The 12132-nt window shown below is 38.5% G+C and overlaps 1 pseudogene; it reads left to right on the top strand.

Moving 5' to 3' along the window:
* The first annotated feature begins 2112 nt into the window (after nucleotides 1-2112).
* On the top strand, nucleotides 2113-2456 carry LOC130841563 (V-type proton ATPase subunit F-like; annotated as a pseudogene).
* Nucleotides 2457-12132: the final 9676 nt, after the last annotated feature.

Below are 12132 nucleotides of genomic sequence, written 5' to 3'. Positions count from 1 at the left end.
ATTTGAACTAAATTTTAATACCCAGAAGTGGCCACAAAGCTAGGGAATCTTCATAAGATCGTATTGCTCTACTGGAAAGGGAGATCCAACAGTACATGAGAGAAGACAGTAATTGGAAACACTGCAGCCACTTTGTCTTTAGATTCCACCAAGCTGAAACTTCTCAGTAAACCCAGTTATATTAGTCAGCAAAGGACTGTCTTGGTCTTCTAGGGCTACCAAAGCAAAATACCATAAACGAGGTGGCTTAAACAACAGAAATTTATTTTCTCACAGATTTGGAGGCTGGAAAGTCCAAGATCAACATTCAGTGTCTGGTGAGAGCTCTCTGTCTTGCAGATGGCCATCTTCTTGCTGAGTCCTCACATGGCAGAGAGAGAGTGAGAGACAGAGACAGAGAGAGATGGTTTTTCTTCCTCTTTTATAAGGACACCAATTCTATCAGATTAGAGCTCCACCCTCATGACCTCATTTGATCTTTATCACTTCCTTAAAGGCTTTATCCCTAATACAGTCTTATGAGGGGCTAGGGCTTCAACATATGACTTTAGGGGGGCACAGCTCATTCCATAGCAAAGACCTCTTGCCATGAGGCACAAACTGTTTAGAGACAGAATAAAAGAGAGAAAAGCAAGCTAGAAAATGACTTCATTCCTTCCATTCCATTCTAATGTTTGGATTTTGCAGTTTCAAATGGAAGCAAGAGCTTTCAGGCCTTCATTAAATAAATCTTGGTTATATGGTCAGGATTAAGACCAAAGGAATTAAAAAACCGATTGGAAACTCAGAGACTCAACCTGTTGTCCCCAATGCCAGAGGTAGTTCCTGCTGTGAAATCCTTGGGGGACTTTTTCGAAGGGGGGAGGTTTCAAAATAATTCATCATGGCATAAAAGTCACAATATGTTCTTCAAAAACTAACATGTCCCATTGGCAGTCTAGAACTCAACAGCAACAAGCTTAAACTTAATCAGCAGTACATTGGAGAATACAGATAGTAGGAATTATATTGGAAATTTAAGGCCAAGTACAAAAAAAAAGGTTGCATCTGAAAACTACTTGCTAAGTCAGAATAGAAAGTCTGCTCCTAAAAAAGAAATGGTTCTGACTTCCAGTTTTAGGTCTGACATGTAAAGAGCTTAGAAGTACGCACAATAAGAAAAGAAATGTTCTCAAGGTAAAAATCAACAATTCTTACATTCATCAGAGAATAGAGCTTATAGGCAAACTTCTGCCCTCCAAACTGGAGAGACAAACAGAAAAAGCAAGGACACTAGAGGAAATTTTAGCATGTAGCACCACAATTGCAACAAAAAGTATACACAGTCTACCCCTCCTAGTCAGATAAATTTAAACCTCACACTACCTCAGTTCCTTTTACCCAATACATCATGTGTGGCTTTCAATAAAAAAGTCACAAGTCATACTAAAAGACAAGCACAGTCTGAAAGAACAAAGGAAGCATCAAAACAAGACTCGGATATTCCAAAGAGTTTGGAATTATCAGACTGAGAATTTAAAACAACTACGATTAATATGCTGAGCGTTCTCAGGGGAAAAGTAGACAAATGCAAGAAAAGATCGATAATGTAAGCAGAGAGACGGAAACTTTCAGAAAGAATCAAAAACACTGTGACAGAAATGATGAATGTATTTGATGGATTCACTCATAAAAGAAAGAAGCAGTGAACTTGAAGATACATCAATAGAAACTTCCAAAACCAAAAAAGAAAAGACTGAACAGACTATTCAAGAACTGTGGGACAATTACAAAAAGTGTACATATATGTAATATCGATAACAAAAGGATAAGAGAGAAAGGAGCAGAAGAAATCTTTGAAGTTTTAAAGGCTGAGAATTTTCCAAAAATAAAAGACACCAAACCATAGATCCAAAAAGCTCAGAGCACAAAAAATAAAATAAATACCAAAAAATCGATATCTAGGCATATCCAAACTGCAGAAAATCAAAGACAAAAAGAAAATCTTGAAGCCAGAGAAAATAATATCTTACCTACAGAGGAATAAGAACAATTAAATCAGGCTTGTCTTCAGAAACCATGCAAGCAAAAAGAGAATAAAGTAAAATATTTAAGGTATTGCTGACTGTGAGCATGGTAGAGAGGGGGAAGCTAATTGCAGTGATGGGACCCAAGGACACCGTGACTGCTGGGCGGCATAAGGGAGTGTAACGGGAACCAACACTCTTAATTTCCTAGTGGTGGAGAAAGATAATACCATCAGTGAGATTGAAGACACTTGCTGGCAGTTTCTAATTCGGGAGGACATGGTCATCAACCAGTATATCGCAGAGATGGTGCAGCACACGCTCCATGCCCACCAGTGCTCCATTCTAGCCATACTGGAGATCCCGTCCAAGGAGCACCTCTGTGGTGCTACCAAGGACTTCATCCTGCACAGGGCCAGGGGCATGTTCACCGCCCAAGATCTGCACTAGGTGACTCAGGCATGCAGCCTCTCCCCAGGCTTGCCATCAGCCCTTCTCTAAGATTTGAGCCTCTGAGTTCCAATTCCCTGCTCCTTCCCACTCCACTGAGAGGCTAGGTGAGGTGCTTCCAGGTTTCTGGAGCTCTGCCATTGAAATCAAGGCTGGTTAGGGAGAAAGAAAGAAAGAGAGAAAGAGAGGGAGAGGGAGGGAGGAAGGAGACAAGACACAAATTACTGGTATCAGAAATGAAAGAGGAACCAGCACGACTAGAATACAGTAGACCCTTGAATAACACAGGTTTGAACTACACGGGTCCATTTATATACAGATTTTTTTTTCAGTAAATACTACAACTACATGATCCACAGTTGGTTGAATCCTTGGACGTAGAACCATGGATATGGAGGGCCTACCATAAAGTTATGCTTAGATTTTTTACTGTACAAGGGGTCAGTGCCCTTAACCCCCATGTTGTTCAAGCGTCAACTGTAGTTTGAACAACTCTACACCCACAAATTTGATAAAAGATGAAAGACACAGTCTATCCAGACTCACACAAGGGGAAATAGACAATCTGAGTAGACCTACAACTATTAAAGAAATAGAAGTCAGTAAGTAATAACCGTCCAAAACAGAAAGCACCAGGCCCAAATGGTTTCACTATTGAATTTTACCAAACATCTAGGAAACAAATGATACCAATTCTCTATAATCTGTTCCAAAAAATAGGTGCAGAGTGAACACCTCCTAACTCATTTTATGAGGTCAGCATTATCTAATACAAAAACCAGGCAAAGACATTACAAGGAAGCAAAACGATCAATCAGTATCTCTCTTGAACATAGATTCAAAAATCCTCAGCAAAATATTAGGAAATCAAATCCAACAATGTATAAAAAGGATTATACACCATAACCAAATGTGTATTCCAGGTATCTAAGGGTGGTTCAAAATTTTGAAATCAGTTAATGTTATCCATTACATCAACAGGCTAAAGAAAAATCACACAATCATACTAATAGATGCAGTAAAAGCAGTCAACAAGATACAATACCCTTTCATGATAAACTCAGTAAACTAGAAATAGAGAGGAAATTTCTTCAGCTTGATAAGGAACATCTGCAAAAAACCTGCAATTAACATAATTCTTAATGGTGAGAAACTAGATGATTTCCCCCCAAGATGGGGAACAAGGTAAGGATGTCCCCTCTCACTACTCTTTATCAAAATTGTACTGTAAGGCCTATCTAATGTAATAAAAAACAGGAAAAGGAAGGAAAATGTGTATAGATTGAGAAAAAGGGAGTAAAACTGTCCTTGTTTGTAGGTGATATTATTGTCTATATAGAAAAATCTCAAAAAATTGACAAAATAAACCCCTTCTGGAACTAATAAGCAATTATGGCAAGCATGCAGGACTCAAGGTTAGTATACGAAAGTCTGTTGCTTTCCTATATATCAGCAGTGAACATTTGGAATTTGAGTATAAAAAGCACAGTGTTATTTACATTTGCAGCAAAAAAATTAAAATAGGTATAAATCTAACAAAATTTTATAAGGTCTGTATAAGGAAAACTACAAAACGATGAAAGAAATCAGAGATCTAAATAAATGGAGAGCTATTCCATGTTCTTGGATAGGAAGACTCGATATTGTTAAGATGTTAGTTATTCCTAACGTAATCTATAGATTCAATACAATCCCAATAAAAATCCCAGCAATTTACTTTGTGGATATCAACAAACTGGTTCTAAAGTTTACATGGAAAGGCAAAAGATCTAGAATAACCAGTTCATCGTTGTAAAAGAACACAGTTGGGGGACCAGCAATACTCTAGTTCAAGACTTACTTTAAAGCCACAGTAATCATGACAGTGTGTGTTGTTAGAAGAATAGACAAATCAATTTAGTGGACCAAAGAGCCCAGGAGTAGACTCACATAAATACAATCAACTTATTGTTGACAAAGGGGCAAGGGCAATCCAGTGGAAAAGAATAATCTTTTCAACAAATGGGGCTTAACAACTGCACATTCACATTCAGGAAGATGCATCTAGATACTGACCTTACATCTTTTATGAAAATTGACTCAAAATGAATCATAGACGGAAACGTAAAATGCAAAAATATAAAACTTATAGAAGATAACAGAAGAGAAAATCTAGGTGACCTTGTGTTTGACAATGAGTTTTTAGATACAGCAGTAAAAGCACATTCCATGAGAGAAAAAATAGCTAGGTTGGACGCCATTAAAGAGAAATACTTCTGCTCTGCAAAAGACATTCTGTTAAGAGAGTGCAAAGACAGGCCACACCCAGGGGGAAAATATTTGGAAAAGCACATTTGATAAAGGACTTATATCCAAAACATAAAGAACCCTTAAACCTCACAACAACAAAATGAACAACCAAATTAAAAAATTGGCAAAAGATCTAATCAGACAGCTTGCCAAAATAGATATACGGATGGCAAATATGACACATATGAAAAGATGCTCCACATCATATGTCATTAGAGAACTGTAAATTAAAGCATCAATGAGATACTACTCCACAGCTGTTAGAATGGCCAAAATTCAAAACTCTGACAATATAAAATGCTTGTGAGGATATGGAGCAACAGCAATTCTCTTTCATTTCTGGTGGAGATGTAAAATGATATAGCCACGTTGGAAGATAGTTTGGAAATTTTTTACAAAGCTAAAAGTTTAGCATTCATGTTCTTTGAGATTTATGCAAATTCATAGAAAATTATGTCCACATAAAAACCTGCACAGGAATGTTTATAGCATATTTACTTGTAAACGTCAAAATTGGAAGCAACCAAGATATCTTTCAGTAGGAGAATGGATAAAACAAATTGTGATGCAATCATGCAATAGAATATTATTCTGTGATAACAAGAAATGAGGTGTCAAGCCATGAAAAAAAACATGGAGGAAACTTACAAGCATAGTGTTTGTTACCTGAAAGAAGCCAATCTGGGGGAATTCCCTGGTGGTCCAGTGGTTAAGACCACACTTCCACTGCAGGGGGCCTGGGTTCCATCCCTGTTCAGGGAACTAAGATCCCGCAAGCTGTGCAGCGCAGCCAAAAAAAAAAAAAAAAAAGCAGCAGCAGCCAATCTGGAAAGGCTATACACTGTGTAATTCCAACTATATGACATTCTGCAAAAGGCAAAATATTGAAACAATAAAAAGGTTAGTGGTTGCCAGGTATTTGAAGAAAGGGGGAAGGATGAACAGTTGGAGCAGAGGGAATTTTTTAGAGCAATGAAACGTTTCTGTATCAGAGAGAGAGAGAGGAAGGAAGGAAAGAAGGGAGGGAGGGGGAAAGGGGAAACAATTCGTATAGATCAGTATTTTCTACGTTACTGGACATGTTCTATATCTGTGCTGGCCAATATGAGAGCCACGTGACTATTGAACACTTGAAATGTGGATAGTGCAGCTAAAGAAGTGAATTTTGAATTTTATTTAATTTTTATTCATTTAACTTTAAATAGCCACATGCAGCTAATGTCTGCTGTATTGAACAGCACAAGTATATATACTTTTCTCAATTGAGAAAATTCAATGTGTAAAAAAAATCTATTGGATAAGTCATTTTTGAGAGTCTACTACACTTAAAATACTAACTTCATTCTGGATATTAAAAGAAGTAAAATCTGTGTTCCTCCTCCTGGAAATTTATTTGAGGGAAAATGCATGAACAATTAAGTAACAACTGAAATGTAATCTATGAAATGTAACCTATACACATAACCTACAGACACTACTTTCAACTGTAAGTGTGAGGATATAAAGAAACTTAATTATAAGGATAGAAATGAAAAGAGGTTAATAAATATATGAAGTCTTAAAAAGGAATGGGAAAAGAATATTATATGTGACCTAAAATCTGTTTTTATTCTTACCTACCAAAAAATTCTAAGTATTAATAGGTGCCCTAGGAGGGTTTCAAGTAACATTTTGAGCCATTCTTATTTTATTAATCCTGTCACAATTTGGACAGTTTGAGGACTGTATTTTAATGAATGTCCACAGCTAGCTAGAAAAATGTTCATTACTGAAGGAAAACACAGCAGTTGAAAATGATCACCAAAAATTTTCATAGACGTTCGAGGATATCTATGGGCTTCTGATTAATATGTTTGAATTTAAATGAAAAACACCTTATCTTCTGGGAAAACCTTAATTTCTAAAAGTTTAACATTTCTTAATGAAGTGCTAACAAGACATCAGTGTGGGCTCCAAATTCGGCTTCTCATCAGAATCACTTGAGGCTTCTTATTTTAAAATCTAGATTCCACGGCTGCTCTTGACTCAGGGGTTACAGTGGGCCTGGAAATCTGTATTCTCAATAAACTCCCCAGGTGATTTTGATTATGGGGGAATGGAACCCATTCTTTTTTAAGAACTCACAATTTCTGTTGCCCATTGCTCAACTGATGCTGAGAGACTGGAAAGAACCCACCACTTCCCCAGCATCCTGTCGTTTTGTTTACTTCCAGTGTTCCCGTTTTCCATCCCACTCGCTCCGACACACACAAATCCACTTTCCCTGTACATCATTTGTGTGACTCGCTGCCGAATGACTGTGCATTCGAGACATGTGAATGGACTCTGATTTTAACAAAGATCTCCTTTAATTTAAACAGAGCTCTAATTAAAACAGTGCTCCTTTAATTTTAGTACCTATTTATTTACATTGTAATGCCTTTGTACCTTTTGTTGATCATTTGATATTGATCTGAACTTTGAAGACTTAGTGTTTTTTTGTCATTACTCTTAACGCATACTCCATTTTGTTCTTTAAATAGCTTACCTACGTCTTCATCGTCAGTGAAGCACAGAAAGCCAGGCAAGTCTTGGTTCTATCAATTTGGACTTGGGTACACATTTGATAAAATCCAGAACTTGAGGCCCTGATCTCTAGATCACAGACACTTGATCTAGACCTCTAGCTTTCAGTTGCAAATGTCACATTAAATCCAACTCATTAAATAAATGTCTAACAAAAGTAGGCCACTTGGTCATTGAGTGTTCAGTAGATATTAGAGTCTGGAGAAAAATTACATCCTACACCCTACATTACATTCTACATGTCAATCACCGACAAAGCCTGAAGTTCAAATCCTGATGGTGAATTTTTGTTTCCCTTTATTCTTGCTCTCTGAATATCTTATGCAATTTTTAAGCTATTTTCTCTGCAGAGTTCTTTTAAAAGAAAAATCATTGTCAATGGCTTAAGCAAAGCCCTGCACTAATGAAAGCAGTATATAGTCATTGGATGAAGAAAAGTGGGGAGGAATAATTTAAAGAACAGCATTCTTTTCTTGGGGCTGAGTTTCTTTACCCATCTGCAAACTGAAAAGAACTAACTAGGTGGTAGGATTCTGCCATTGTTCACTAGGTGGTTTGTGTAGGCCAAGCTGAGATTTTTTTCAGTCTTCTAAAATTGCCTAATAACAAATAGAAAGAATAGTTTGATAACAGTAGATGTCTCTGAGTAGTGGAGATTATATTGTTATTGCTGTTTTTCTTTGTGCTGTTCCTATTTCCCTCCTTCTCTGTAACGATCACTTTAAACATTAAACGTTAATATTTTTGAATAGATTTTTATAATGAAATGGAAAAACCAGTTGGAGGAAATATAAGAATGATTTTCTAAAACTAAACTGGCATTTTGGAAAAGCTGATAATCCACTTAAACATTGATTGAGATGTTTTTATTTTGACCTGGGTTTCTTGCTCTATAATGAAAGAATGGTATATGGTGGGTGGCACATAATTATAAAACTTGAAGTTGTCTCCCAATATCAATGGATACTCTAAAGATGTGTTTTCAAATGAAAATTTTTTAGTAAAGTCACAAAGCCCTGTTTTGGTTCCCTGATGAATAATTTTAAAATCATATACGTATCCAAATATCATAGAGGAAAATATTGAAATACTAAAATCCCATTGAATCAGCATTGCTAAAATATATGCTGGAGGTTTCAGAAATGGTTATATTTAATATCTTTATTAATTAGCTAGTACATGACTAAAACAATGTATTAACGACAGTCATGAGTTTTGTTCCACTGAGAGATGAAGACACTAATGAATACTAAAATTACCCAGGAGATGCTCTAATATAACTCTAAATGTGTTACTCATACTTTTTTTTTTTAAATGTCAGCTGTCTTAAGCCACCATCTTGTTTCTCTTTCATTTGAAATCCTTTGAAATACAGCATTTAAGAAAGTAACTTAATCAGATCAACACACTTCTAATTACCTGTATACCCTAAGTCCAAATCACAAGATAAAGGCTGGGTTTGCATTATAGCTTTGCCTAGGAAATTGCTTTAGTTTTTAAAATTTATTTGAAGTGTAAAGAGGAAAATGGGTGTGTGTTTTTGGCTGTTCTCCTCTAGACTTCTACAGGCATTTCTGGGTCATTGCTCTGGGCCCCTGTCTCTATTTCCTGCCTTGGTCTTTCCCAGATCTACTATGTATGTCTTCTGCAGGAACATGGCCTGCTCCAGTTTCTGAACTAATCATTGTAAGAATAGCAGAAAGAATACCAATAACCTCAATCCTAACATCCGGAGAAGTCCAGAATCGGGTCTTTTGAAAGACACAGTACCCTGTTACCACTTGGGTGAATTGCAGGCACTTGTGTAGCTTCCTTATTACCACGTTCCCTTGCCACTTTGCGCTATGCAAAGCCAGTTCATAAGATGGAATTTCTCCCTTGTGGTTTCCAAACATTCCCATTCTTCACTGAACCTGAACACCTACCCTGTATTCACACCTTTTTTTGATTAGGTCCCCTACAGCTGGGCTGGCTCTAGCATATTTTCCCCTTGGAGGCTTGGGTACTTACAAAATATGCATCTACTCTCCTTTAAGTAGCTGTAATATAGTATTATTCTTTGGGAAATTTAAGATGACCTATATTTAACATGACCCTTAGTGTATGTCTCTCAATGATCAGGCATCTCAAGCAAGTTTTGGATGTGGTTGCATCCTGTTGACTCTAAATTGAAATTTTGGAAAAGTATCAAGAGTTGATATTTCATGTCGCTTATTAAGGTCCTTGCACTTTAGATATCATCTTTATTGGCACTAAAGCAGCCATTTTGTTTTCAAAATGCCCCTGGCCTGTATTCTTGCCCTGTCCAAGGGCCACTACACTGTCACAGAAAACATTCAGAAAAACATAAGCTGAGGATCTGCCAGGAACATCAGAGACAGCATCTTCAACATGTTCTGTGCTGAAGTCCTGAGATTCAATGTGAAAAAAAAATGGCAGGAGGACATGCTTTTCATGGTCATATATGTTAAGAAAACTCATCATGCTATATTATCCCTCTTGGAGATTCTCAATGCATATTGGCTTTGGGAAGTCTTGCAGTGAAAAAAAAAAACCAGAAACTAAAACTTACTCAACTTTATTTAAATGATTTGCCTTTTTTAAAATAGCACCTAATATTATTTCACAGGCCCTGTTTTTGAAATACTGATGTAAATACCACTCCAGCACTGATTAGGGGGTATATTTGATTCCGTGTAGCAATGTCTCAGTAAGACATGCAGCAACACAGTCTGATGTTCCACCCATCATTGCTGTCATTTTCTTCCCAATAGGTCCCTGGCACACCCTCAAACTTGCTTTTCACTGAGTACCATGATTTCTCCAAACACCTCCCATAAGAACTGAGAATAATATAACTCCAGAAGAGAGGAACCTCAGAGGCCTGCTCCACCCCTGCTGTGAGACCTGGGAGGCCCAGACAGAGTTTCAAGCTAAGGACCCTCACTTCCTCTTCAGGTAGGTTTGCCAAACATCCTGGTAATGGAAAAACAGGTCCCATATTTCTTTATCCAATGTCATTTTCTCCTCAAACGACTCAAGGAAGTGAGGTCTGAAGGGAATGACCCCAGTTAGGCAGAGGGAGGAATTCCATACTCTGTCAGGAGTCAAGGTGAGGAACCAGCATGAGCAGTGAGGGGGCTACCTACCCCAGAAGAGAGGGTGTCCCCCAGAGTCAAGGCCCTGCTGTCAACCTTGGGAGGACCCAGACAGAGCTGACCATATGCGATGTCTCTCTTATTTCCTTGTAGGAGTCAGGGAGATGAATGCCTTGGTTCTGAAGGGAGATGGCCTCAGGTCAGTAGAGTGAGTGTCCCAGGAACTGCTAGGCGTCACAGTGAGGACTCTGAGTGAGGACTGAGGCACACTCTAATACAGGTGCACCTAATAGAGCCCAATTCTGCCTGCCCTCCTGTGAGCCTGCGAAGTCTCCAACTGGGTTGGCTGGCTGAGCTGTGAAATGCCTTCTCAGTTCCTTCTTCAAGTACTAATGGAACAAACAAGACAGGAGGCCCGTGAGGCCCTAGAACACTGCCCTTAGGAAAAGTCTGGTGGAGTTGGCCTTCGTCAAAGCAAACAAAATTGAGTTTACCAGCTGACACCACTTATAGCTTTCTTCTTTTCCTTAGCCTGTGGTGCCCCATTGCCATGCCTCCTACCCACACTCCTGCCTACTGGTACCAACAAGAGTGGTCGTACCTCAGTATCAGAAGCAGTGGCGCTTGCACACTGGAGCAGTGCTTTCAGGCCCACAAGGAGACCCAAAGACTCAAAGTCAGGAGTGTCCGTAGGCACCTCATCAAGCACATCAGTTGAGGACTCCAGTGGTCAAGTAGAGGAACAAAGTCAGAGGACCGAGCAGCTTTGCCAGACACTAAGAAGTTGCCCAAACACACTCTTGACTAGAAAGTGGTTTTGTTGATGAATTTCCTGGTGCTCAGTTATCAAATGAAAGAGCCCATCACAAAGTCAGACATGGTGAATAGTGTTACAGAAAATGATAAGGAGCGCTTCACTTCCTGGGGCCTTTAGGGGAGCCTCTGAGCATATGGAGCTGGTCTTTGGAGTTGATGTGAAAAAAGTAGACAACTCTATGTCCTTCTCAGAAAGCTGGACCTCACCTAAGATGAGAGACTGAGTTGTGTAAAGGACATGCATGAGATCAGCCCCCTGGTGACTGTTCTGAGCCTAAGATTCATGAAGGGCAAGTGTATCACTGTGGGAGGGATGGGCCATGTCCTGTGCTCTTGGCCCAGAGCAAGTGAACACAGTATGCAAATTAGATGTTTCATTCACATTGTCTCCAGGGAGTTTCTGAGAAATGTGTCATTCTCCTTTGAGGCAAGATGGTAAGAAGTCACTGGGCACCATTGCACTGGGCTTTGGGGATCAGAGCCCTCTCCATCAAAAGGGCATTCAAATTAAGTTATGTGTATAATCTGACAAACTCTATATGAGTTCTAGGTTTTTAGTGATGGTTAAAGTAATGAGAACAAGGGTAGTTTAGATGGAAGGGCTGCTCGTAGGGAGGGAAGTTGGTGATCCTTGACACAGATTTGGGGGGTTTGTGTTGCATCTAACTGGGGAAGTGTATCATACCCTTATTGAATAATTTATCATGTAATAGGGAACTATTAGTTTTTCTTGCTAATAAGCATTTTGGATGATTGAGTTTTCTTTGCTCTAGGATGCTATGTATTTTCTGGCTTCTGCTGCAGTTAAAAAAAAAAAAAAAAAAAAAACCAACCCCAGCAGAGTGGGTGGTATCATCAGGGTCCAAATTAATCATAGAAATAAATGCCACGTTGAAATCTCAACACAG

Source organism: Hippopotamus amphibius, chromosome X (genome assembly GCF_030028045.1).
Source record: "Hippopotamus amphibius kiboko isolate mHipAmp2 chromosome X, mHipAmp2.hap2, whole genome shotgun sequence".
NCBI lineage: Eukaryota > Metazoa > Chordata > Mammalia > Artiodactyla > Hippopotamidae > Hippopotamus > Hippopotamus amphibius.
The sequence above is the reverse complement of the archived record's forward strand: the minus strand, read 5'-3'. Positions and strand labels throughout refer to the sequence as shown.